At 37.2% G+C, this 26,445-nt stretch overlaps 1 protein-coding gene across 1 annotated transcript in view; it reads left to right on the forward strand.

Annotated features, from left to right (window-relative positions):
• LOC122520143 (semaphorin-2A) overlaps positions 1-26,445 on the forward strand; it is a 174,221-nt gene that overhangs the window by 107,693 nt on the left and 40,083 nt on the right. The gene's annotated exons all lie outside the window — the stretch shown is intronic.

The following is a 26,445-nucleotide window of genomic DNA, read 5'->3' on the forward strand; positions in this document are numbered from 1 at the left end:
GGTGGTGGTGGCGTTGGTGGTGAGCAGGTATTTGCATACGAGGACGGCCCTGGTGGAGTCGATGCTGAGGGAGAGAAGTGGGAGAGGGCTTTAATGCCCATGCATCATGCATATTCAAACCCCCGGCATGGTACAGCTGTACGCGGAAGCTAAATCCCAACGCGCGTCTCCGGCGTGGCTCTTCTCTTCTTCCTCTCTCTCTCTGTCTCTCTCTCTCGTTTGCACGCATTGTCCCTTCGTCTGTCTCATTCTGGCCCTCACACCACAGATCCTTTCCCTCATCGCATTTCTCTTATTTCGCTATCTCTGTCTGTCCTTTTTCTCCTACCTTTCCTGTTTCCTTCTCTCCATTCTGTCTGTCTTTTAGTCTACCTCTTCGATTTTCCCCTTCTTCCTCTCTCACTCTCTTCCTCTCTCTCCCACTCTCTTTTCATCTTTATTGAAAATCAAAATTCAAGCGAATTAGTTGGTTCTGGGTATTCTCCGTGAGAAACGCGACTCCTGCTTCGTTGTATACTACGAGAATATACACACCACATCTGCATTCTCTGTACACTTAGCAAAGATATCTATGTATATATACATGTGTGTGTATGTGTGTGTAATGGTGATGCAAAATGTGTGTACGTAAGCAAGTATAATTGCTTAATCGTAGCCTGGCCGGCGTAGCTAGTAGATTCTACGATTTCCAGACTATATCTTGGTCTCTCTCTTTCACTCCTGTAGGGAGAGTTAAAGAGAAAGCAAGGAATAATTAAACTTTGCCGACGTGGCTCTTGCTGATTGTAGTAGTTTTAGGGTTTGGCTAGGAGCAACCTTCCTTTCGCGATTTCGTTCTAAGGAACTCGTGTACTACTCGTCTCGGAAAATCTTATATCCTCTCTTGCGTAGCATAATTCATCCTCTTCCTTGTCTCTGTCGTCCTCCTCCTGCTCCTAGTATTCGTATTCGTATTCGTATTCGTCGTGAAAATGCTTAGTGAATTTTCGCTGAGTAGAAAATCTTCGATGATTTCAATCATCTTTGTTTCTCTCTCTCTCTCTCTCTCTCGTTCTTTCACTCATATTTTAAGGATTTATTTCCCTTACCTACGTAATTACTTGTATTCGTAGCTCGTTTCCTAAAGCATTCCAACACCCCCTCGTATTTTGGGATATAAAACATCGAAGCGATAGCTCTCTCTCTTCTCTACAAACCTACCTATTGGCCAATCGAAAAACGCATTAGCGTCTACTACGGAGGGGTTGTTCGATGAATGCTAGCCGCGATCTCTCTCTCTCTCTCTTTTCTCACTTTGAGAAGCCGATTTGGTGTTAAATGGAAACGAAACGGTAGTAAAAATTTCCAATTTTCCTCGTCTCTCATTCTTCTTCTCTCGTGTCAACAAAAGAGAGAGAGAGTGAGAGAGAAGGGCATCAGGACGAAGCCCTCGGGGCAAACGACTTGAATAGGGACCAAGTCCGGGAGGTGGTTGTGGGGGTGTAGGTGTGGGTGTGAATGTGAGAGTGAGGATAAAGCAAAAGCTGAGTTAGGTCGGGGAGAGAGAGAGAGAGAGAGAGCAGACAGTTTAGCCAACTTTCAGATTTACACCCTTGCAGTTCGTTCACGGGCCGCCTGTTTCGAGACCTCCAAGCTTCGTTTGTGTCTCTCTCTCTCTCTTTCTCTCTTTCTCTTTCTCTTTCCATACCTCATTCTTCTTCTCGGAAAAGGTCGAAGGTGGAGAACAGAATGAGTAGAGAATAGAGGTTGATAATCTCGGTTCTTACGTAACACAATACTCACACAACGGTTTCTCTCTCACGGTTGTGTTCAAGGACCGATGTTTTATCCATCCTTGTCTATCCTAAACATTTACTATATATGGTGATATGCATTTAAGAGATTGCATATAGGTGTTTTAATAAAATATTAATTTTTTAACACATTTGCGATGAAACGCTTCGAACTGAACTTTCAGTTGGATCGGGAAAATTTCTCGATTTTAATTTTACTCGCATTGCGTTAGACAAAATTTGATATAACTTTTAAAATATTACAAATAATATTTTTCATAGAATATATATATTATTTGAAATACAATTATCAGTGATTTTAAATCTAATCTGGTAATTAATTATTTGTTAAAATCACAGTTAAGTATTTTCGCGTTCGTCCACGATGTGCCTGATGCGAATAATGCGTTAAAAAATCTATTACGTTGTAATTTAAATGACAATTATTCTTGAAAAATATTAATAATATACGTAAGCTTATTATTTCGTTAGAAATAAAAAAGGAAATATTTCTAATCGTTCGATTGAAAAACACATATATAATTTATCGATTTAAGTTAAACCATCGGATAATTCTTTTCTCCTCGATCTCTAATGAAGATAATTTTGAGGCGAATAGATAGTCCGAACTACTACCACATTTTACTATACATATATATGTATATGAGTATACAGTCTCGAAGTTCTTGCAGACGAGCAGACCGAAAGCTAGATCGTAGGATTTGAGTTAACAGCGATGTGGCTTTTGTGGAAACTAGCACTCTCTCTCTCTCTCTCTCTCTCCTTTTCTCTCTTTCTCTTTCTCTCGTACTTCGCTTCGCAATCAGAATCAAGCCTGCGGAAATCACAGCTCGTTCGTCTTTCTCTTCGGTGGATCGTCGATCTTATTTCATTCGGTTAACGTCGACTAGCTTATCAATTGTGAAGATCAGTTTAAACGAGAAACGAAGATATACTATTTCGATGATAACGTTCATTAAGATCATCGTTCACGTATGCGTTCTGCATCAATTTTGATCAATTTATTTAGTTTGACGATAAATTTGTTTGTTTGTTTGTTTATTCTCTCTCTCTCTCTTTCTCTATTTTAAATTAATCTTCGTTATTATTTCTTCGTTTTCTTTTACATAGCTTCGTTATTCTCAATTTTATTCACATTTATGGTTTGATTATAAATAAAATAAAATTTGATTTCTCGTATGACAGGTGAGATAATCTTTCGCATTACTTTAATTCAGTTGCTCGAGGATCTTTCAAGAAAGATGACGGATTTAAAGCTTGCTGAATAAGTACCGGTAATACGGCTCGCGCTTCTCAACGTCAAAGAACTCTAAGTAGCTTATTTATTTCGCCATTTGATATATGACGGTTATTAAGGTTGGTCGAGGGAAAAGGGATGGAGAGAAAGAGAATGTGGTGCCAGTGAAAAGAAGATAATTCTTAAAACGGAGAAAGAAGATGAGGATTTGGTACTTCCTTCCATGAGAGATAATATATTTAATCGTTTCGTAACGGTGGAAATTATTTTCCAAAGTTAATCATAATTAGTAACCGAAAAGATAAAAGAGAAACTGTGCGATATTATTTTTGTTTCGGGTCTATCAAAAAATAGCATAAATGAGCATTCGATTAATACGATGATCGTCAACGAGAATAAAAAAGAAGATGTTTGATCGAAGAGGACGAAAAAAATCGTTTAGCTCGCAAAAAAAAAGTAACTTTTTCATTTCTTCTTATCTACAAGCTCGGTATATTATTACGTCGGATTCTTTGGAAGGAACCCCTAACCGTAGAATCTTTATTTTTCGTTTTCGAGAAGCAATCTGATGTGTTTTGGCTGTCTTAACACAATGAATGATCTCATTTTGTTGATAACTCTCTTGATATATCGCGTTGAGGGGGGTCTTTCCAAAGAAGAGATCACGAATTGTGGGTTGCCAGGTTTCTCGGACCACTGTTACTCCGCCCCTGCTCCCTCCCCGCCTTGAAAAGACAGAGATAGAACTAGTTTTCGTTTTCAGGACGAATCCGCAGAGATCATTTCGAATCGCAAGATAAGACGCTTTGGGAACCTTGAGGAGTTCTTCCTCTTCTTCTTCTTCCTTCGTTTTCTTCGTTTATCTGTTCGCTTTCGTCTATGCACGGTCTCCGTCTATTTCTAAGATTTAGATGATCTTACAAAAGAAAGTCTCAAGAGCCCAAAGGAGTTTATTTCTAGTAGTAGTTCACTTAAAGTACTATAACACGAACGTTGCATATTAAACGATGCATGTACTTCTCGTCTTTCTGTCTTTTACATTCGCCGTAATATTTCTGTCATTTTTTATTATTCTCAACTTATCTACAACTCAAATCAATCTCACGGTAAATTCTCAAGTCTAAATATATATATAAAAAGAAAATACGAAATTCACTTTAGATAAATAATGATGATAATAAAAAGAAATCAAACGAATCATCTCTTTTTAATCGTTCTTCCCGACGATATCTCGTTTGAACAAATATCAAAGAGACGATCAAAAATAATCCATCCACCTCTCTGGAAACGCAAAAAACAAGTATTCACAAACCAATCGCATAACATAGTAGTACATTACTAGAGTGGGTGGTTGAATAAGTGGGAGGTGGAATAGAGTAGGATTCAAGAGCTTGGAAAAGGGAAACGGAGACGGAGACATACGAAGAGAGAGAGAAAGAGAGAGAGAGAGAGAGATAGAACGGTCGTATATCAGAGAAGGAGGAAACTGCATTCGTGTGTTGAATGTCTGTGTGTGTTGGTGCAGTATAGTAACCGGACTAGAGCGTGGCTTGGGACGAGGTTTAACGGCTCCCTCTAGGGCTGCCAGTTACCACGCTCCGATGCCTACCCTCTCGGCCTGTCCGTCCTCGAATAAAGATGGCCATGCCTCGCAGGACCATCCACGGGTTTATCCTCCTGGGACGACGAGTAAAGGGAACGGGCACAGGGAATGCTGCTGCTGCTACGAATACTGCCATTCGCTAACGTATGTGTGCACTCGCGACAATGACTCTCTCTCTCTCTCTCTCTTTTCTCTATTTAACTGTAATTTTTTTGTTTCTTTATTTTTTTTTCTTCTTCTCGAACTTTCCTGGCCACCACCAATCGCCTTAATCTTCGAAGAAGATGTAGAAATAAATTGTTTAATCTTTCGCACGAAATAATAAAGGATTTTTCTTCATTTACTTCGTTTTATTCTTTAAATCTTTTATTTTTTCTCTTTTTTCGAGTGAAAGTATTCAGATAGGTGGAAAGATTGAAAAATGATGGATCATAGGTTTCCTACCGTAGTTCCTTCTTTTTTTTTCTCTTTTCTTTTCTTTTTCTATTTAGCATCGAAGTAGTAAACGGAAAATCAGTAAGGAGGCAACTAGTAACAAGGATAGAAGATGTTTTTTTGAAGACTGCTCAAGATAACGTGTAGCGCAGCGATCTCTTGATATATCGGTTAGCGATATTAAAAGCCGAAAAGGGTCTATGCATATTCAGGACGAACGCTTACCTACTACCACGTTTTATCAGATTGCCTGGCAGCACCGTTAGGGAATCTTGACGCGTGATGTAAACTTGTCAGGAACTTGATGGATCGAGCTCAGCTCGTTGAAAAGAGGTTACAGCATGTTGGTGTACCGACAACACCCTTTTACTCTTTCTCTCTCTCTCTCTCTCTCTCTCTCTCTCGCTCGCTCGTTCTTTTATTCCTTTTTCAATCTTTCTTTCTCATTCTCGTTTCTATACATCATGTTCTTTCCTCGTCATCTATCGTACTTCGGAAGCAATGTCGGACTAATTTGAATTTAATAGGGGGTTAAATTACTATTTATTCGGCCAAGCATTTTCATCCCTCGATCAGCGTATACACATATATACTTGAAACTTATTAATTTGAGTTGATTTTTTCTTTTTTCTGTTCAATTAGTAAAACATTTATTTATTCTATTTTATCTTTTTTTTTTTTAAGCACGAGAAATTAATAATAAATATCTTAAGATCAATAAAATGTAGACAGTATATTTATATATATATAAATTGTAGATAGTATATTAATAATAATACAATTTTTTAATATTTGTAGCATTTTGTTTAAGCAGCTTTGCATCAAACTATTATCAATTCTCCGACTCTTCGTAAAGTATTATTTGCATAAAATGTACGTAACAGTTGGTGTATAATATCTAAACGTTTACTTTTCTCAAAAATTATATGATATTCAAGCAATTCACAAAGGATTTAAACGAACTCTTATTCTTTAACCGGTTTACTTCAGTTTTCAGAGTGTATTTTATTCCACTCGAACAAATCTTTTCAGAATGATTTTCCGTTGATAGAACTAATAGTCGATAGAGTAAAATAGATGCGTTTCTCGTTCGAGCGAAATCTTATTCGTTGATTTTCCCTAAATGCGACGACGAAAATATAAAAAGGAAAAAGAACAAAAAAACAGTTGACCTGAATACTCGCTCGTAAAAACGAGATACCACTGCATGCTACGTGTTATATGATGCACATTCACACTTACGAATTTCATTACAAATCGTTCCATTAATTTTACACGACTCACATTTGATACTACCGTTCATTTATCACTACCGTTATAAATGATAAATAACATTGATCACGTTAATCGCATACTGCAGTAGTCTTCCTATAACAAAGGCTTCCCGATTTTGAATCTGCATCGGATTTCTAAGTGACGTTCGATCTTGATCTATATCTGATCTATATGAAATTTCTAGAACAAGATCCTACCGATTATATTGTTTCTTTTTTTTTTATTTCAAAAGAATGAAAGATAAAACGAAGCGAGAGTTACTATCCGATTCTCGAGGACCAGTGAGATCCATTACGCTTATGAAACACCCTAAATCCGGATGTCGAAAGGAAGACAGAGTATCATAGATCCGTGAGAGCGAATGAGATGGTTGTGTTAAACGGATACAGCTACGGAAATAGGATGAAACAATGGTAGTTTAAACCAATACGCATGCATCACATCTCCTATATACTACTACTACCACCATCACTACCTATCTTCTACTCGTGATTTCAGTATTATGCATTATGCTTAACACTCTCGTCTTCCTTTTATCAAAAATACCCATACAATATACACGTATAAAATATAATTATTCTTAATAGTGTCATTGTATTTTTCGAATACATTTTTTTCTTTAAAAATTATAATAATCATAATAACGCAACATTTTAATTATTGACACAAATATTTTGGAAACGAAACGGAGTAGTACCAAAAAGAAAAAAAATTAAACAGGTTGAAAAAGAAAAGATGGCTTTCGTTTGAAAATATATGAACACGATGTAGCGTAGCTGGTCGGATGCTGCAGTCGCAGCATCTCCTGCAATAGTCTCGTGGCCAACGAACCGAGTTCTTGTTGCCCTCGAGAGAAAGACTGTAACATAGAGTTTCGGAAGGAAAGAAAAGCGAGTAAAAATGTGAGGGTACCAACCTATCTGGCTAGCTAGCTAGCTAGCAGCAAATGTTGGTTGCTAGCAAAATTAGAAGAGGATGATAGTGTAGAAGAGAAGATCCGTGCTTCGTACAGTTCGTCGATTTAAAGTAAAAGAGAGAGAGAGAGAGAGAGACAGGTTCTCTTCTAGGTAAATCCCAAACCGTTTCAGTGAATTATTTCCGGCATTAGGTAAAAGTAGGACGGCATACTTTAAAGCGTTAGTACTATAGAGAGTACAATGCTCTTGGTATCGTTGCTCTATGCAGCTTCTCTTAAACACATAGATACACACATACACACAATACACACACATACTACACGCACACACTTAGGGTCTCTCTCACTCTCTCTTTCTCATCGTACTTAATTAATCGTTCTACGCGATTTATTATCGTCTCCACGGCCATGTACCTACGACGATTTCGAAACTTCCCGCGAACAGAATACCATTTATCGTCCGAAGTCGTCCCACGAGACGACGATAGTCTCTCATTCGCTCTCTCTCTCTCTCTCTCTCTTTTCTCTTTCTCTTTGGGTCTTTCCTTCTTTAGCTTTTAGTGCAGTACTTCACACTCCAGTTTAGTGTGCCGCTGGCGGTGCGTTGGAACTCGTTAGCGTAAATACTAATGCAAAAAGAGAAAATATAGTCCGTGAATTCCATCGATAGATAGAACTTTTCGTACTTTTGGCCGTTAAAGAGAGTCTTAAGAGTGCTCAACTATCTAATTAAGCTTCGTTACACACTCTCTCTCTCTCTCTATCTCTCTTATTTTCTTTCTATCGCACTATCTTTCTTTCTTCTATCTCGAAAAGAATATTTTATTTAGTAGAATTCGTATGTATTTTAAGTAATTGAAGTATCTCTAGAAATTGTATTTAATTATTGATTGTTTTTAATTTAACGAAGTGATCTAAGACGAATAAACAGTCAATGAAAATATCATTAAATTGATGTAGTATGGGAGACGCTTTATTTTTGTATAATTAGAATCGATCGTGCAAATAGAACAAATTAATCTTATTAAATCGGTCGTAATATAGTATACACATATAATAGTTTACTATACACATAAGTATTTAATTAGTAATCTCCTAGAATCATCCATTATCTCGTCTACGCAACATCCGATATCGATTTTGCCATTGAATGTTCCATCTTGTCGTTTGTTCCCATTAATAAATGAGGTCAAGATTATTTAATCTCTCTGTTCTATTTTCAATCTTTTGTACAAATCACGTATATATGAAATGTAAAGGTAATGTTTAAACAAAGCAAAATAGACCGATATCAATGAGAAACGAGGATATTGCATGAGTCATATATATACATATAAGGTTTATTCGCTTTGCTATTCATGTATAGAAAATATGAGGGAAGTTGCATAAGAAAACTCAACTCTAGTCTTTCACCTTTTCGATCTCGAATATACACACTTGTATCTATTGGCATTGATACATACACTCATACGCACACATATATAAACGTAGGTGAGATATATAGCTGAGAGATCAAGTAGAATGAAGGAATTTCGATAGCCTTGCAAATAATATATTGCTTTTTAAATTGAAATAAAAATCCACTGGTTGCTTCTTCTTTCTTCTTTCTCTTTTTCTTTTTCTTTTTCTTTCTCTATCTCTATTTCGAATTCTCCAAAGACTTATAGTATTTCGAGCTCTGGAAAGTGCTACGAAGCGTTTGCCAGATCTTTTATCCTCTTGGTCTTCCATTTACCCTTAACATATCACGACCCTTCAATTCTTACATCCTAAAAAATGGCTAGAAATCTCAAGGACATCGAATTTCTTATGCATTACTTCCTATTCTGCCACGTGGCTCTCTTTCCGTACTTTGTTTCCTTTATCCTAAGCAAAAATTCCTTCTGCTCTATATATCCCGTATTTCTATCGATAAGAGAGAAAAAGAAATAAAGAAAGAAAGAAAGAAAGAGAGAGAAAGAAAAATAGAAAAACATAGCTTCGACGAATCCAATGCATTTTTATGGGATCAGAGACTAAAATTTATTAGGGGGTAACAGCCGTTTCGTAGCTTCTGTCCTCCCGACCCCTATGCCCACCCGTTTCAACCCTACTACTCTACTATATATATATATATATTTTGTTGTTGTTGTCTTTCTCTCTTTCGTGCGTCGACACAACTCTAGAGTTATCTGCAACATCGTTTTGCTCCCTGTTTTCTATCCTCTTCTCTCTCTCTCACTCTCTCTAGCTAACTCGTACGGGACTCTAATATATTCGCGATACGGACGGCGAAAAAAGGCTGGAAAAGAATATCAAAACGCACATAAATTTCGTCTATCCCTCTCTCTCTCTCTCTCTCTCTTTCTTCCTTTCTTTCTTCCTTTCTTTCTTTCTCCCGTTGGGAGAGCAAACCTGTCCGCCAGATATGACGAATGCACGCATATACGTAACTCTAACGCGTTTTGCCTTGGCTTGCTAGCAGCGTGTCGACGAGAGAATCAAACGTAAAAGAGAAAGAGTGTAAAGTTTACGATGAGAGATATTTTCATTTGTTTTTTTTTCTCCTTTTTTCCCTATTTTTTTGTAGGGAGGGAGGTGGTTGGCGTACTATCGAAATATTGTACAGGACTCGTTCCTCTTTCCCTTTTTTTTACTTTTGTACTTTTTGTGTTTTTTTATTTTGTTTTTTTTTTTTTTGGTTTTCAATTTATAGATAGTGGATTCTCTTGTTTGGTGTAAATATTTACGAACTATATTTTATTTAATTTTGTAACAATTCACTGGGTATACATGGCTAAAGTTTTATCAAATATTTCACGAACTCTCTTTCTCTCTCTCTTTCTCTCTCTTTCTAGCTCACCTATTTCGTAACAAGCAGATGTATCGTGCTGAGGTTTTGTTTCGAGATAGAAAAAGAGAGAGAGACAGAAAGACAGAAAGGACAAAGATCGAGAAAAGTGAAAGGAACGTATGAGAGTATGAATGATTTGGTTACACGAGAAAGAACTTATGAAATTTCTTCATTTCCCATGTGTCATAAGATTCTCTTTATTAAGTTTCATATTTAACTTTCACTTTAATCGAACCAAGAATAGAATAATTTTTTCGATTCGTTGAATATATGATTTTTTTAATGAACGAACGATGATCAACAATCAACAGTATTGAATTTCACGAAAGACAGAGGTTACCGAGAGAGATTGAGAGGTGGTGAGGGGCGGGGGAGAAAGGAGGGCTAAAGGGTACACCGCAGGAAGGACGAACCAGTAGCGTATTTCGGACAGGTTCCGTCCCGTCGTGTTGTCCCGTGGGACAATCTCGTGGACAGGCCGATGCTATTACCTGAACCACATTGTCCCGACCGGAGCACACGGGGTAAGCCGACGAGGTAACGTGCGATATCTCGTCTGATGTCAAATCTGACAGAAGGGGCCTAGCGATATGCTTGCTTGCTTGCATCAAAGAGAGAAAGATAATGCGAGGAAGCGAGATCAACAGAGGAAGGAAACTCTGCAAATTCACTAAGCGCTTCTCATGTTGAAAGAGAAACGACCTGGATATCTGTATCTGTGTGCGTTTGTAACAGAGATAGAGAAAGAGAGAGAGAGAGAAAGAGAGAGAAAGGTGTCGACAGAACCTGGATTATTGGACTTACGTTGGCTCGTGCTCCCGTGTTAGTTTCCTAAAGCCTCTCTTTCTCTGTTTCTCTTTCGGCGAGCAAGAACCATACTAGATTGAATTATCTATCATCAGGAGAGCAGCAGGGTTTCCGACCTCGTAGAAAGTCCAGAAAGCGGAGGCCGAACACAGCTCACTAATCATACTACCGTTTTCGGAGGTATGAGGAAGCAGTAGAAGAGAATGTGTTGAGCCGGTGTAGAACAGGATTCAGGATATTGCTGGGAGGATAGAGAAAAACAGGACCTTTCCACTGAATTATTTCCCGATCGTTCGTCCCGTATCCTCCTTTCCGTATGGTCTTTTTGTTAACTCGATAAACTACTATGGTTCCTGTCACGTGACTTTTTCTGACCGCTTTTCGCTAACCCTCCTTTGCAGTTAATTCATTCGAATTGACTGTTCTTATTTCATTAATACTTTTCTTTTCGTATATTTCTAATTTATCAATAACAAATAGAATTATACGTATGACTGTATATTCTCAAAGATCACGAGTAGCCTTTCATCAGTGTACCGAATCACATCAGAATTCCTGGAGCATGTCCGAGTACGTATCATTATACAGCCGAGAGCAGTGGTCAACGGTCGAAGCGGGAATCGATGTCTTTGACATTAACAAGCATCTAGAGTAGAATGCAAATTCGTGGCGTTACGCTTCCGGACGTGCCGTTCTCACGAACATGTTCTTCTATCTCTCTATATCCTTCTATCTAACCACCACCTCCAAATTCTCTCTGTCTCTGTCTCTGTCTCTGTCTCTACCTAACTATCTACTTATTCATTCTATCTATCTGCTGTTACTAAGACGATGAGGGTTATACTCATGCGGCTAGCCAAGATCTCCAAGAGCCAGTACGCATATCCGTGAACCGCAAATACTACACAGAGTAGGACAGATGCCACGTGTTGTGTGTCACCAGTTGTTCCACAATTGTGTCTATTCTGACACATAATATATATGTATATATCAAACTATTCCTCTCCTCCCTCCCTGAACCATATATATATATTGTACTATTTAGGTGCCACAGATGTCTGAGAAACCACGCTTTCATCCAGAGATCTCAACGATACCGCCACTCCTCTCCCAAATATCGTGCTTTGCTTCCTGTTTCGGTGTGAAATCTCTGGAAATCTATATTTGTGACCTTCCGAGCACCATGCTTGACCGAACACAAGCATTTGTGGTTTTGACACGGTCGAGATAAGCTGTATGTCCCTCGGAGATATCGACTTACCTATATCTCTGACGAAAATTGCTTGCCCTTGTTTCGTACTCGTCAGTATTAGGATTAAAACATGTTGTGCATTTCACTTCTAAAGTTTGCTCTATAAATTCTGGTTAGAATTATCTAACTCGGACAATTATTATTATTATTATTATTATTATTATTATTATTTATATTATATATCGATATCCTTAAACAATATTCGTATACATTCTCTAATATACATACAACACACACACACTCATATATACACACAATATTTAGGTGGTCCCTAAAATCACATATACATTGAAAAGATTCACCGACATCCCTATAACTTCTCCCCACTCTTATCGGTCGCAATAATGGAAACTACGTCGTCGATTCTATTTTCCATCCCTTGGGAAGCCGGTCTGTGCAAAACCATCCCCTCTTTCCAATCCCAGAAAGCAAAGCATACGGGGTGCGAGTAGAGTCGAGCCTTCGTACAATAATGGTTATTTATTAGCGCTAAATCAAATGCGTTAGCACTCCCTATACCCTATTCTCTCCTTCTCTCTGTCTGTCTGTCTGTCTCTCTCTCTCTCTTTTTCCACAACCCCCACGAAGAACAATATATATGATAATAGGTGATAATAATGATTTCGGAATCGATTACCTACGGCAGAGAATTTTCAGCGCTACGATATCGATGGAAAATTATTAATGATTAAAAGGTTTTCGATTTCAATCCGTAGCTCGTATTTTTATATTTCTTTTTCCTCTTTTTATATATATATAAATATATTTTATCACTGACAAGAGAAGCGAAATTTTAGGACGAGAGACATCGAATCGAAAATAGATTTATCATCTTCGTTGGTTTATTTAATATCCTGGATTAATGATTAAAAAACGAAGAAGAGGGTCGTGGAAGATTTGCCGATCGTAATTGCTAATCGAACGGAGGAACGTTTAAAAGAAACAATTTCAAAGGGAAAGGGAAGGGCAGCTCTTGATTAACGATCTACCAAATGCGTTTCCATAATGATTAATGATGATGCTAAATATATGCGAATCCCTTTTATATACGTGTAATAATGTAAAACGTTCAACGATGTTGAATCGACGTCGTGAGAACGTTGAGCAATTTTATTAAGTATGTAATACGTTTGTAGATCGATTAACATGTTAATGTTGATAATATATATATATATATTATATACGTATACATGTATGCGCAGCTAGTTGTACGTAGATACGTGTTGGTATAGACAGATACTTATAAAGTAAATATATGTATGTGACGTAAACCACACCAAGACCACTGCTTTTCGGTTAGAATATCGAGTTGCCTTGAAACCGTAATTTCGCATCACTCGAAACCCATGGCATTCTGAAGTCAAAAGCATTCCTTTGGTAAACCTGAAGCATTTCCGATTGTAGCTATGAAAGGGCCAACTGCTAAGATAAGCTGAATACAATGGCGACATTGATTTCAAAGAAAGATGCCTTACAGAATTTCAACGATCTTCTATAAGGTTTCATAATATTCAATTAATAACCGATGAGAGATTATAACTATTATAATAATCATTTTAATCCTCGTTACAAGGAGAAATCTTACAAGTTCCGATAGGGACATATACTTAATATTATTTTGTACTATTTCTACGAAGCTAGTTCTTGAAAATGTGTTCAGTCTCGCTTCATTAAATCAAAATCAACGTCCTGTTCGTACATAAACTTTATCGTTCATGGAACACGCATGACGTTTTCATATTATTTATAATAAATTAATATATTTTATTGCACGTCTCTCTGCGAAACGTAGCTAACGTAATATTTACGACCGGTTGCGACAATAAACACAAAATGTTTGGCTCTTCAACACAAACAAATCCGGGTCTCTCTAACAAATTACACGTTTGCTCGCTAAATCCGGACACCGAAACACGTCCGTTACAAGTTTATTATTATATATGTATTTCGAATGTTCTACCCAAATGAACAGAAATTGAAATAATGATCTCAAATGCCAAAATCGTTGAGAGTATTAATCTTTATTATTAATCATATAAATTTTAAAAGTTATTATCAATCAGTTGTGTTCATTCAACTGTCCATTAATTATTTAATGAAAATAAGTACCCATCATCGTATTTCATACCTCATTGATAAAACAATCCGGCGTCATCGAAGGATTTAACGTGACGTTTATCAGATTGCATTGTGTTGATTTTAAAAATAAAATACGATATAACACGACTGCCACTCGTTCGGATATCCAATTAAAATTAGAAAGACGTATAAGATAAAAATAATCAAAGTTAGATGGCTAATATAGTGGAGAGGTGGTAACACCTTGTTCAGAGTATGGTTGGTGTTTTTGAAAATCTATGAAACTATCGTAGAGAGTTTTGGTCTCTTGTAGCATGTAAACAAGGCGATGTAATAGCGGCTGGCGACCCTGCCCATTCTCTAGTATTGTGTGTGCATACTGATGTTTCATTAGTCTACCGCTCATACCTCCTGCTCTAGGACCATCCCTCTCTCTCTCTCTCATACACACACACACACTCTCACTCTACCCCTTTCTCTCTCTCTCTCTCTCTCTCTCTATCTCCATCTCCTTGTTTCTACGTAGGACTGTCAATCAAGTTCAGCGGGCCTCCGGCTGCATCAGAGTATAGACTACCGATCCGATCTCACCGCAACACCGCTCTGTTAGGATCGTAGTATAAGGGGATTACAATTATCCAATGTTTGAGTACTCCTTCCGTTGAATATGATCACTGTAGAAAGCCTCGACCTCGATCTTGTTCAAGACTAACACGACAGCAAACTGATATGCTTGCATGAGATCGAGTTAGTTGTTAGTTCGTTACTTATTTGAAAAGGATATCATCAGTATTATTTTCTTCTTGTCCAACACTGATAAGTAGTAATAATAAAAATTCTATCGTTAGGTCGTTCAAACGGTTTCATTGCATTTCGAGTAATCAAAAAGGCTTAATTCGTACTCATTCGATTGTTGAACGAAAGCAAAGAAAAAGGGTGGCTTACGAATCACTTTGTTCTCTTTATAAGAGGATTACAATTATCCCAGAGTATTCGATTGCCTGGTGTTTCTGCATACCTACCATCCCCCCCCCCTATGCTACTACTCTCGTCCACCTGCAACTACATTTGCAATCTGTTCGTCCAAATTACGCACAGCAGCACGCTCGCCGTTCCTACGAGTAGAGCAGCAGCCTGGCAATGCTCCCGGGACCTTTTGCCAAATTCTCTGTGCTCGTGTATGCTCCCTTAATCGTTGTGACTCTCTCACTTTCTCTCTCTCTCTCTCTCTCTTTTACAAATTATAAATCGAGACACGACGCGTCGAGCAAACGAAACGACTTTTATAAAGAAAGTAAAGTATACAACAAGTTGTTTTATTTCTTTTTTATTAAATTTGTAATATTACAAGGAAACAATAAATCTCAATTACGTTGATAAGAAATAAATCTTAGATATCTGATTTGTAGATAAATACGCGCACGAGTTTTCGTCGTGTTCACACAAATGGAATCGTTTTGTCCAGGGACAGGAAATTTTCTTCCCGCAAACGTCACAAATCAATTGGATGGCCGTTAAGCCCCAGTCCAAATTGCTTTGTGCGGATCACATTATAAGGGGATTACGGTCATCCAGTTGCTCGATTACCTTTACGCCCGCGCGAATCCATTAAGTGTCCGTTTTGCGAGAGGGTGACAAGTTACGAATGTTAGAGTGTAACAATAGTTTCGACAAAATCTATTCGTTTATTCGCAATGACCATTTTACGTCTAGATAAAAGATAATTTAATTAGTTTGGATTTTTTCGGTTGCACGTGCCAACCCTCTCAAACAGTCCCGTCCCTCGACCATTCACCGGCGTGATTCATTAATTTTATCCGTCCAACTTTTTTATTCCTATTTTCTTTTTTCCTTTTCTTTTTGTTTGTTTGTTTTTTGTTTTCTAACTAGAAGTTGAAATCTAAACGAGTGTCATCATAAATAAACAAACAGTATATACCGACCGACCAACCTATCAACAAGTTTAAGCGACTTTACTTTCAACTTCTAAAAAGATCGGATGGATATCGCAAGGAACATAAATTTCCGTCACGTCCCTCTCGAATCAGATACCTTGAAAGTATCTGGTTAGAGGGACTGGAAGAAATGAGAGGGGAAAAGAGAAGATGGAAAGAAAGGAAAAGGGATAAAAAAAGAAAAAAGAAAAAAGAAAAAAGAAAAAAAAGGAAAGGGAGGACAAGGGTACATAGAAGCAGCAAGCTTTCCCCTCTTAACGAATGGACTCCATTGGAACGGAAACGAACGGGACAGAAACAGTAGTGAGGAGGGAGAGGGTGGGCAGGGGGCAAGAGAAAGAGAGAGTTAGAATAGAATAGAAGTCACGGGACATTTTGCGGAGGTCGCCTATCTGATCATTCTCAAAAACGAATCCCTAAACTGGAGGGATGTGTCCACACCCTTGGTCATCTTTATCTGTCTTTCTCTCCTTCTCTCTCTTTCTCTCTTTGTCTGGCGTGTGTTGCCCATGAAGGGAAAAGAGAAAAGGAGAAGAGTCAATGGCGGTGTGTTGGGAATGGGAATGGAAGGGTAGACGGCTGGTTTGTGCAACGTGTGTGATTACGTTGGCAATTACTCCCACCCTAAACTTGGTCAGAGGGTAGCTAGACACCCCCTTCCTCTCTCTCCCTCTCTCTCTCTTTTTCTCTTTCACTCACTCACTCACTCACTCACTCACTACCCTCATTCTTGTGTTCTCTTCAGTAGCCTCGGCCGCTACTGCGGAAGGGTTGTAACTCGTTATTAGAGAGAGAAGGGAGGGGTGGAAGGGTAGAGAGAGGTGATTACAACCCCCGAAGTAGATTTCTCAACGATGATAAACGCCAGTACGTAGATCCGATCACGAGCCGTACCTTTTTTTTCTCTCTTTCTCTTTCTCTCTCTCGTTCTTTCTTTCTCATTCATATTCTGTCTCTCTCTCTCTATTTTTCTTTTCTTTTATCATCTTCATTGTCGATCGAAGGATCACGGAATTTCTACGCGCTAACCTTTTACTTTTCCCCATCGATATAGGGTGATAAGGTGTTCAAAGGGCTTGAAAGTTTTATCGCTTGGAAGGAAGTAAAGGAATCCCGTTTCTAGGTAAGGTAGTGGCGGTGTTGGTGGTGGTGGATCGAACGAACTACTTCGTTCGGTTATATCCGTAATAGAACGAGCTGATAGTTGACGATCTTCCACCCTGCTGATGGACCCATTCGGTTTACTTCGAACGATATTATTTGAACGTTCGAAAGAAGTGTCTCGTAAAGAGAATTCGTTAGACAATCGAAAAGTATTACGAGCTAAAGCTTCTTTGAAAAAAAAAGAAAGAGAGAGAAAATCTTTCCTTCCCCCCTCCCCCTCCACCAAAAAAACCGCACTATTCTTTTCCCTTTATCAAAATTGATTAAGATAAAAAAGATATCCTTTTTTTCTTTTGCCGCTAATGAAATGCAAACAAAACAAAACAAAATCGTGCAATAGTAAAATGTTTCATAAATGTTATTGCAATAATTTTCCGAAACAACCGATTAAATAATAATGTCAGTTAAAGTACCAAGATTAAACGTTCGTATTGCTCAAAAGGTACAAAATTCTCCAAGCTCGTTTTATCTCTCTCTCTCTCTTTCTCTCTTCTGTAGGACATTTAGGGGTGGACGGCATTAGCTTCATGTGTATGTCGTCGTGGGGTGTAACTGCACTTGCGAGTTGCATTCCTGTATACAGCAACGGAAACCATACGCGTGGAACGAAAAGATAACGCAATTTATTTCAGGCTTTATTCATTCTCCGTGCTCGTTTCTACCTTCCTCCTTTCCATCCCTTCTACTTCTCCCACCTCTTCTTCCATTTTATCTCTCTCTTTCTTTTTTTTTCTCTTCGTGGTCCAGCCACAGTGGTGGTGGTGAACTCTTTTTGCAATTTCTTTTTTATTGTTTTATTTTTTCTATCTTTTTCTGTTTCCTTTTGTACCCTTTTTCCCGACCCTTCCACTCTCTCTCTCTCTCTCCCTCTCTCTCTCTCTTTCTCTTTTTTTCTTCTCTTAACGTGGATTTCTTCCACTCTTCCGCGTCATCACCGCTATCACCAATCTGGCCGTTGTCGACGGGAGAATTTTAATGCGTTGTTCTCCCCTACCCCCACCTTCTCCCCTTCCCGACTCTCACCTCTTTCTCTCGCCCACTCTCATTCTCTCGTTCTCATCCTCCTGTCCTCTTATCCCTATCCCATCCCGTAACAACACACGGCCCGGGGGGCTTCATTACCAACGATAAAATCTCAAAACCCGTTTCGGATCCGTCCAGGACGAAAAAACTTGCGAGCACCGGACGAACGGCGTCAACTGTCCATGTAACGTCGACTCCAAGGGTAATCGAGACGAGGAACGAGATGGTGGAGGAGGGAAGGACGGGGTGGAGAAAAAATTCCTGGAGAAATTCTTTTCTATATCATTTCTTCATTCTTCTCTCTACCTATCATCCCCCGATAGGAATTTAAAACGGAATTCGAAAAGAGACAGACATTTTTTTATTTCGTAGTTTAAAATTTTGTGCGAATGAATTTTTTTCTTTTTTTCAAAATTTATTTACTCGATTAATCATTTCAATGGTTTATGGAATCGAGAACGAAGATTATTAATTGTGTGTCCGATTTTACATTCAAGTAGAACGTATATACCATATATCAGACATTACGCGAAAAAATATAATATTATATATGTATATATATAATATAATATTTAATATATTATAATTTATATGTAGAAAAGAAACGTCTCAAATTTTTCACATATCTTGCTGCAAATGAAGGCGCGTGAAATTTATCGATCGAATAAAAAAGAAGAAAAAAAAAAGAAAATAAAACGCACCAAATCTACTGGCCCCCTTTTTGCTCCCATCGTTATTTCATTAATGCAAATCAACGCGTGAAAATTATCGAACCGGAGTTTATAAACGCAGGGGAAACTCGGTATCGTTTCTCCGACAACGTTGTACTTCCAGACAGAAAGAGAAAGAGCGCATATACGCAGGGATGGGCCGTGATATTGATGTTCATCGAATTCCGTACCGCCCATTAATTCACCCCACCTTTCTGATTCTTTTTCATGTGCGTACTCTCGTAAATCAATTTCACAGATTAGCGAAAGTGCCAATAAGCGTATCGTTTCTAACGACTCTCGAATATTTTGATACTGGCAAAACAAAGGGAAAGAGAGAAAAAGAAAGAGAAAGGAAAGGGTATGCATAATCGACCTCGACAGGAAAGAAACTTTCGATTATCATTACCATCTTCGTGTGTTTTAAAGTATTTCGACATATATATATATATATATATATATATATTTAAATATTATAGTTTTTGTACAATCATGTTATCTAATAACTGGCACGTATTCAAACATACTTCTTGTTCTACTTATATTTAATCCTTTTTTAATGACAATTCAAACCTCCTATTATTAATTCCATCGAGTATCGTTTCCCTATTTACCTACTTTGTTTCTATTATAAATTTACACGTTTAACGCATCAAAGAAATTTCTCATATGATATTAGAAGATTTATAACCCCCGTTTATCATTAAGCTTTTATCATTAGCAGTACCTTACGTCATAGAAATTGTATAACACGTTCCAAACACAATGCCGACATATCCGCCTTGTATATCGTGGGTAGCAATTAAGAAAGTTTCGCCGCAACTAAACTATCGAGAGGGATCTTATTCCTATTAGACAGGAAGGCGCAACAAATAAGATGAACTCGATTCTTCTTCGAACAGAGATCGACGCGTTACTCGCAATGGAAATTCACTTTAAAGATTATACCTAGTCTATTATTAGGCTACATTAACTCGATGAATTTCGCGTACGATAATCAAATTCTATACTATTGTATATCATCCCACATTTGCTTAAACACTCACACGTGTACCCAGAGTGGATACATTTATTATCGTATACAAGTGATATGAGCAAAACTAAACACGTTTGATTAACATTTTGTTAAAAATGTTTACATTGATTCAAATGCACAGTGCCTATACTACAATCATTGAAGTGATGTATAAAAATCAACATTATATGCTATCTTGAAAGATATGAACAAACAGCTTCCATATCTGATGAAAGTTATGAAGCAGTTTTTTAAATTTGTTTTAAACGTGAAACCAAATATCGATGAATATTAAAAAAATAATATCGAAAGGTATATCTAAAATCTAAATAAAGAAAATCTTTATTTAATCAATTTTAACCATGCAAAAATTTGTTCCAACAAAATTTTTAACCAACAAAAAATGTTTTCCAAAAATGTGGAAAACCGCTTAAATACTTAATTTCCAATTTTGGAATACCTCTAAACCTTTATCACGAATTCATGCAACAGACGTTTATCTAATTTATAAATAACTCTCCATCCCTCGTTGAGCACGCAGTCGACAGATCTTTAAAATTTAACCTTCGTACATGAACACCCTATTCCACGTTGAGCCATGTCAACGTGGAACTGACACGCAATACTAGAGAGACCCGGATCACTCTTACTTAACAATATTTAATGTCTCAACACGCCTCTTGCTGGTAACCTACGTTAAAACAAGCTAACTTCGATCAAACGATATACATTGTACATGCAAAGTGCTCTAACTTATTTCTAAATTTATCGAGTGAAAATCACCAACAAGATTAAGAGAAAGATAAAGAGATAGAGAGAGAGAGAGAGAGAAAAGGTGTTAGCCCGTTAGCCTAAACGGTTTAATATCTTAAAATCGCAGCCCCTATTATCTCGATTAAAATATTCGATAATCGAATTTTCGCGGTCTGGATGAAAGTGGAAAATAGGAGGGAGAAAGAGAGATGTATAGGTAAATAAATAGAGAAGGAGTGTGTGAGTGAGAGAGAGAGAGAGAGAAAAAGGGATGGAAAGGGCAGCAGACAAGGGTGGTTTAAGGGGGTTGATTAATGAGAAAGGAGTGACGTGGCGGTACGCCGCGCCACCAGCCACGCTCTCTGGCCCATTTCATCTCTGCTCCCTCTTTACCTTTCCACCATTTCTTTACTAACCCCTCTCTCTCTGACGTGGTTGGTCACGCGTTTCACTTTCTCTCGGGTTTTCCTTCTTCCCCCTTCTATCTTCTGGTCCTACCCTTTTCACGCACACCGTGTTTGTCCGTATTGTTTCCTCGTTTTTCTTTGTCCACGTTTCCTTACCTCTTCCTCTTCCTCCTCCTCCTAGTTTTTCTCTTAAATTCCACACCACCAGTATTTTCTCACTTTCACCATCGCGCCCCGTTTCTGCTTTCTTTCTTTCCGCGTTACTTCTCCTACCTAACTTCGTTTCCTCTTTTTCCCTGTCTCGCAACCACCATATTGCAAAACATACGTTTCACTTTCTATCCCTTTTCTTTCTTTCTTTTATTTATTTCATTTGTTCTCTCCTTTTTCTTTGTTTCTCTTTCTTTAACGTATTCTTTTCGATATTTGATTGTAACAACGTTTGTTCGTTTTCCTTTTTATTTCATTTTTTTTACATTTACTCCGCAAAATCATTTACCCCGGCGGATCAAACTTCGTTGAGTTCGATGACAATATATGTCTTTATTGATAATTACAAATTTAACTTTTCGACAAAATTTTTAAGAAAAAAACAAAGGGTTATAAATATAACTTGTCGAAGAAATCACGTGGATTAGAAAATGATAGTAATATTCCAACGATCGCAGTTATACTACTTTGAGATGGAATATTGTTTGTCCCTCTAATATGCATGCGCAGTTTCATTCGAATGGAAAACTTTGTCCCTTCCCTCCTTTCGTGAAAACTTTATTTACATACTTTTTCAATATCGGTACTCTAACGCGTTTTATTTCCGCTCGATTTGATATACAAATTTACCGGGTTCGTGCAATTGAAAGAAAAATTCCTAACAATCTAATAACCGAGAGATATATATTTTTTCTTTTTATTATTTATTATTATATTATATCCATACAACGTCACATCATTTATTTATCGATACAATTATAATATACGTCTTAATCAAATTGTAAAACTTTCAACAACTTGGAAAGAATTTAAAGCACGTTCTCTTAATAGAAATGTTGAAATGATTCTTCTCGTAAAAGCAGAGGATCGGTAAAAGATACGTGACCAGTCTCGTTTCAGTTCTCCTGGGAAAGTCTGCATCAGAGAAAGAGAAAGAGAAAGAGAAAATAGAGGAGGAAACACGCATCAAATGAGATAAAAGGGTCCTAGAAACTCGTCAGCTGGTTCTGTCCCACGCGATCATCGTATCTTGGTCGAAAAGTGATAGCGAATCAGTATCCCTCGAGAGTCCTGATATTCCCGGCAGCCCTTTTTCCTTTTCTAACTTCCTTCGGCCATTGTCATGCAGCACTTTCTAACGCTTCCGGTCCTACGGGAATGAATTTCAACGAAGTTTGACGTCTCTGGTTGTGCAACGTCTACTATGTTTGTACCCATCTCTCCTCCTCACTTTGTTTTTCTCTTTCTCTCTTTCATTATAATGTTACAAACTTCGAATGAATTAAGTAAATTAAAAGTTATCCTTTTTTGCATTTAATGCTTGCGAGAAGATTTTCATTTCAAACTTTTAATTATCCGAGATTCGCGTTCTGACAATAAAATAAATAAATAAAGAAAAAAATTAAAAAAACACCCACCTGTCACATTATACACGTATCCATATACGTATATATGTATGTACAGGTAATCGTTTGAGGTAGGAAGAAAAGGTAAAAAAGAGTTTGTACGCACCTTGGTCGACTCGAGGGATTAAAATAATAATAACGTTGGAAAATTGGACACGGCCATGGTACCCCCTCGTAATCTTCACCAGCCATATGCTCAGAACCCTCCCCTCTATGCAAGTTTAGTGAGTTACGTCGACATTGGGTAGCCTTGGAACGAAGCCAGGCGAATGTAAAAAATGATCGGCCACCTAATCTGGCATTGTGCAAGGGCGAGCAAGCAAGCAAGCCATGTGAGGGACCACCATCGTCACCACCATAAAGCGTAACTTTATTCAATTGCGACTTTGCTTTGCTACGGCTCGTTTTTTAGTCTCCGAATGCTTTCTATATAGAACGGAGAGAGAGAATAGGGTTGTGAGAATGTGTGTGTGTGTGTGTGTGTGTGATAGAGAGAGAGAGAGAAAGATTTAATCGGATCGATCGCATCCATCGTTCCTGCCGATAAGGCGATGCACATAAACACGTATTACGAAGGAGATACGAGCGAAAGGGATAGAATATATTGTACATGTTCTAAAGGTATATAGAGTTCTCTCTCTCTCTCTCTCTCTCGCTCTCTACGTTCTTGTCTTCGTTGACCCTGGATTATCGAGGATTTAGTAAGCTCCAAGTGGGTTGTCCTTGTCGTCATCGTCAACGCGTTTTAACCATGATCCATTTCTGTGATCTTATTAGAGATTATTTTCTATTTTTTTTTTTTAAATAACGAGAGATCATTATTTAATCTCTTTAATTTGTTTGTTTCAAAATCAAATCGATAATATATACCTACGTATATATAATGGAACTTTTATATTATTTATATTTGTTTTCTTTTTCCTTTTATCTCATCGACCAATTAAATGTGATTCTTATTTATGAAATAATTATTCGAATCGTTTGATTTAATATATTAAATCTATAAAATGTTAAAGTTATATATTATTATTTATAATTAAGAATTTTTCCTTTTATACGCTTGATTTAACACTTCGTATATATGCATATGAGTGTTCGTAGATATAGGACATATAGGACATAAATGTAGTTACATTCTCTAGTGCATTCCGCGAGCATTAGTCAAACCATTCGCGTGATAGATGGTACACGTCCGTTGTAAGGACTCCTGGCTGCAAGTAGGACTCTGTCCAAGACGATGTGCTTGTCTCTTGACAGGTCGTCTATCAGGACTGTGATATGTCGTCGTACGTAACTGCATCACGCGAAACAGAACCGGTGATGCACGTTACACATTCCTCTTAGGCGAATGTTTCTCTTCCATTGTGCTAAACATTCTTCCTTTTATTTTAGTATCGTATTAAAAACACAAAGAAATAAAATAAACAAAAAATACAATCGATTAATATAAACAATTCTAACGACGACACTTTGAAAAAGATCATTGTAATCTGTCTTAAATGAGAATATGATTTTTATATTACCTGTAATTAATTGAATTTTATTGATTAACAAATAACGACGTTATTGTTTATTTAAAATGTTAAGTTATAGAAAATCTTTTGAAAGATTTGTCAAATATCGTGCAGTCTCACAAATAGATGGATACCGAATAAATATTCTATTTTCCAAGCATCGAAATCCATTTTACGAGCATCGTTCAAATATAATCTTCGGTAAGGTTCATTTAAAATAGATCGGGGCCGACTTTTCTCTCTCTCCTTCTCTCTCTTTTTCTCTCCCTTGGAGAAGGTAAACTCGAATTTTAGTAGACCGCAGATATATGTATATCGCGTGCGATTCGCATACTCGAGAGAGTAGAATTTTATTCCTCCTGCGGTTTTTCGTAATCCTCGTCCATTGACTTTCAACGCACACGTGGGTCATATGTGCTTATACGTGGGAATGTTTGTATGTGTGTGGGTGTAATGCGGTATGTGTATACGTATGTATTTGCTTTCGTATATACATAGTAGATCGATTTATTAATAGACAACGAATATGGCCGGCCGGTCTCTGGAGGGTGAGAATCAAAAAAAAATATTCGCGTCGAGATATTCGAGTGAGTAAAATAAGTTTTGAAAAATTCGCCCCTGGTATCCACTTTCCATCTACTCCCCTATTCTTTCTCTCCCCTCCCTCCCTCCTCAGCCCATCTCACTCGTATATTTCTTCTCTTCTTTATTCTCTTTTTCAAAGCTTCATGAAATTTGAATTTAATTCGACTTTCCATTGTTTCACCGCTCATAATCTTATTCTTTTTTTTCTTTCGTGATCCTTTTTTCCCTTTACATTTTTTAAACTCTTGTTGACCATACAATTTTTTTTCATTTATTTTTTCGTTTTCCTTTTATCCTTTAAATCGAATGATCTCTTATGTAAATAAAAGAAATTTCGATCATTTTCTGAATCTATTTTGCCGATGTTACGAATAAAATCATTCTATTTTATTATTACATTTTCTATTATTTAGTAAATCGTGTTTGAAAAATAAACAAGTAAATAAATAAAAACGAGTTAATAAAATAAATGAAAAAGAAATGAAAACAAGAAAAATGTAAAAAAAAAAAACAAAAAACAAAACAAAAAGAAATTAATTGGGTAAAAATTTCTCGTTTTTTTTTTTTACTTTAAATCAATAATCGAGATTTGAGTGGAAATTCTTTCAATCAATGGTAGTAAACAAGATCACTAAAAAATACATAACTTCTTTTTCATTCTCGCCGTCATTCATTTGAATTGATAAAAAAAAATCGATTTTTGTTTTCAAGCACGTATATATGCAAATACGTAGTAAGAAGAGATTCAATTTATGGAACGAATTCAGAAGAGGGATAATTAAAATGAAAAGTAATTAGAGAACGAGGTTGTACTTCTCGTGTTTCCGATACGGCGTTATTAAATGATCGTTATTACACCGATTCGTTGGCCACGCTGACTGAACGTAATGCTCATTCTGTATAGTTACATAGTTATATATATATATCTAGGGTATTTGTAGTTGGTTCTCTTCGTTCGTTCGTTCATTCGTTCATTTGTTCGTTCATTCGTTCGTTCATTCGTTCGTTTTTAGAGCATCGTAATATGTACACACACGCATGACAACGATTGACGGCACATTTGACCCACGTGCTCGTATTATTATATTTAGGTGCACTCAAGCGTGACTTTGCTCGCTTTACGCGAATACATGTTAACAATGTTCGAATAGAAAACACAACGCGCGAGTACTCGATTGCGACAAATATCGCATATTCGCAATGGAAAACAAATTTTGGATATATTGTCGAGGAAAAAAGCGGTATTTCACTTTTTAGTTTCTATCTCTCTCTCTCTCCCTCTATCGTTCTTTTATTTATTTATTTTGTTTGCTTTTCCTTTCTATTTTATTTCATTTTATTTTATTTTATTTGCTTTTATTTGGTTTTATTTCTCCTCGACATTTATTTTGTTACAGAAATCTCGAGCTTCGTGTGTTGGATGATATTTGACTGACCCAGATTTCGACTCTTTACTATTCACTTCAGAATCTT

The sequence above is a fragment of the Polistes fuscatus genome, unplaced genomic scaffold (genome assembly GCF_010416935.1).
Source record: "Polistes fuscatus isolate 324 unplaced genomic scaffold, CU_Pfus_HIC Scaffold3, whole genome shotgun sequence".
NCBI lineage: Eukaryota > Metazoa > Arthropoda > Insecta > Hymenoptera > Vespidae > Polistes > Polistes fuscatus.